The following is a 3,237-nucleotide window of genomic DNA, read 5'->3' on the forward strand; positions in this document are numbered from 1 at the left end:
TGTGTGCAAACATATTCTTCAAACATACTAAGACAGACATTATTTTGTTGTTCTTTTATCTTGCTCTTCGTTAGTATCTTATTAATCAATATTTCATATTAAATTTTGCCAAAAATATTAAATTAGGTGATCTTTTAATGGTAATGGACATTTTTTGGATTTCCATTCCTTCATTAATACTTTAGAGTATTTACATAAAATTTATTTCTAAATATAAGTGCGATTCTATGGTAGACACTAATTCCCGGTGGTTGTCCAATATCCTTTCATTACATCCTGCCAGCCATAGTTACGTATACTCGATAATTTCGGCTTATCCTTCAACAAAATTTCTCTATAAATACACTGCGAAAGTGGACGCTACCACACAAGAGTACGAAACAAAAACATAAGCAATATATTGCACATTCAAAGGCGTACACATGGAGGCATCTAAACTCGCCCTTTTGGTCATGCTCGCAATGGCAGCCGTGATGTCTGACCCCTGCAATGCCCAGAACTCGCCACACGACTACGTCGTCGCCCACAACGTCGCTCGCGCCGTCGTGGGCTTGGGCCCTGTGACCTGGGACGCGTCCGTGGCGGCCTATGCGGCGAGCTACGCAAGGCAGCGCTCCGGCGATTGCAAGCTGGTGCACTCAAAGGCACCACAGTACGGGGAGAACCTCTTCTGGGGCTCCGGCAAGGACTGGACGGCGGCGCAGGCCGTGAAGATATGGGCCGACGAGAAGGCCAACTACAACTACGCCTCCAACAGCTGCGCCGCCGGGAAGCAGTGCGGGCACTACACGCAGATAGTGTGGCGCAGCTCAACGCATATCGGCTGCGCGCGTCTGCTCTGCGACCACAACGCCGGCGTGTTCATCACTTGCAATTACAGCCCTCCGGGCAACTACATTGGGCAGAGGCCATATTGACTCCCTCTTTTTGCGGGGAAGAGGCCATACTGATTTAATTGGCGCAAACAGATTTAGATCAGCATATCTTGTTTCTAATACTCTGCATGGGCTGTCGTGCATGTATTTTGTATTGTGAGAACCATAAATATGTACTCCCTCTCTAAATTAATATAAGACGATTTAGATCATTAAAGTAGTGAACTAAAATGTCTTATATTACTTTACATAGGGAGTAGTATTTACGAAAAATCAATAAAATAGCTCAAAACTTTTCTTAGTTGGAATCATTCGAAAGTTTTAGTACTACTACTAGTTATTGTGCATGCAATAAACGGTCCTAGAAAGACAATTCGATTTACGGGCATTAGCAAAAGGCTCTATCAACCACTTCACTCTCGCTCCCGTGCGTCTCCACGGACCGCACGGGGACGTCCAAATTCCGGTCGCTTAGGGCCCTCTATCCTCCTCCTCTCTCCTCACCGTCGTTGGGAAATGCCTGGGTGCTATTGGCGGTGGTGGAGCCGTTTGGCGGCACGGTTCGGGGGGGTCTGGAGGTCTCGAGGCTTGGCGACCGATGGTGCTCCAAGGGCTGCTTTCGCCAACGGGAGAGGGGGTCAACGATGGCGTGAGGAGGCGGCCACGGCTTGCGGCAGTGCAGCAACAACGAGATGGTGTGGAGATGCCACATTGGCTTTGGGGCGTGGCCAGTGGGACTCGGGCTGCGGTGGATGTCTTTGGCGGACGGTGGTGAGGCTTCGGTGCTGCAGTGGTGGATTTGTTGCTTTGTGTGCTGCGGTGGAGCTCCGGAGACGCGGTGGAGTCGTCAGAATGATGTTGTGTGTGTTGCGGGTGCCTAAACCGGCCTGATCTGGCCATGCAAGGCTCCCGAGCAGGTGCGGGTGCGGGTGTATCGGCAACAGTGATGTTTGGCTCGCATAGAGCTGCTTTGGAGGGAGCATGTGAGGATCTCGTCCGTGCAGTGGTGGTGTATGTGAAGGGATGCAGTGCATCGGGTTGTGGGGAATCTCCCCATGCTCGATGTGGGTCTGCTCATGGGCAGAAAGTGAGGTAGATGGCCTGGGGGTGGACTGGCCATTCTTGAGGTCGCTCTAGAGGTAGGCGAGGCGGTGCTTGGTGAAAACCTCCTCTGGCTGAGGCCATAGTCGATGACGGCTACGCTCATGGGTGTCGTTACTTTCTTGAAGGCTTCGTCGAGGCAATCCTCTCCTTTCCTCCGATCAGGGCAGCTCAGGAAGAAACCTCATATCCAAGGATCAGACGATGGAGGCACTTCCGCATCCCTTTGTCTTTGGAACGGGCATCGGCCGAAGGGACCAGTGCTTGATGGTGGTGGGTCACATGCGACTCGGGTGGCAATGATGATCGTTGCAAGAGGAGCAAGGTCGCGACATGCCTTCCTCATCGACAGTCTAGCATGTAATTGGAGTTGTAGCATCGTGTGGTGATGTGGCGGTAACAATGTCGTTTGATGGAAGGCCGGGCTATGTTGGTGCAAGGTGTGCGTGTTTCTCATGAGATGCTTGTTTCAAAGTTGGAGCTATCTAGTTCTCTGCGCATTGGGTCGACTATTTGTCATAAGCCAACAAGGTTCACATGTGTTGTTCGTTCGAAGAGCTCTTGGCAAGGCCAAAGTCAGCTTGCTCGGAGAGAAGTTTACTCTTATTCCGGCATGAATCCCGTCGAAGCATCTAGTTTTTGGTCATTTCCAAATCCTGTCTTTCTCACAAGATAGAAAGCTGTTTTAGCTAGGAATGAAGTTAGCTTGACCTTTTTCATTGAGAAAAGATACCTTAAGCATCAAATAAGTCAGTTGTTTTGTTTTTTCATTGAAATATGTTTCACCACGAAAAGAAGAGTGCAAATAATAAGATAAAGAGCACAAGAAAAGAAGAGTTTATGTCATGGTACCAAAAAGAAATAGCAAGAATCTGAAAGAAAAAATGATCTCCCAGAAGCGGCCCAATAGACCTATTGAGCGCATTTGTTGTCTTTGTTTTTCTCTCAATCTGGTATCTCTACCTCTACTCTTAAAAAAATAGTGTTCCTTTTTCTACCGGTAGAACACTTCGACAACCGATTTTCCTTCCTCCCACCACGTCTCTTCACCTATTTTTTTTGGTTTGGTCAATTTTTTTAGTCCCGTCACATTTTTTCCCTTGTCTTCCCAGAACGCTAATCAATCACCTACAAACACCACGGTAATTTTTGACTAGGTTTTAGAAAAAACATAACCCTGATAACATTTGTGTCAATAATATGGTAATATTTGACTGCACACCTGATAAATTACTTACAAACACTGCAGTAACTTGAATCG

At 47.7% G+C, this 3,237-nt stretch overlaps 1 pseudogene; it reads left to right on the plus strand.

Annotated features, from left to right (window-relative positions):
- The first annotated feature begins 382 nt into the window (after positions 1–382).
- LOC125555665 (pathogenesis-related protein PRB1-2 pseudogene) lies at positions 383–1,187 on the plus strand (annotated as a pseudogene).
- The last annotated feature ends 2,050 nt before the right edge of the window (positions 1,188–3,237 follow it).

The sequence above is a fragment of the Triticum urartu genome, chromosome 5A (assembly GCF_056163025.1).
Source record: "Triticum urartu cultivar PI428250 chromosome 5A, HENAU_Tu73, whole genome shotgun sequence".
Taxonomy (NCBI): domain Eukaryota; kingdom Viridiplantae; phylum Streptophyta; class Magnoliopsida; order Poales; family Poaceae; genus Triticum; species Triticum urartu.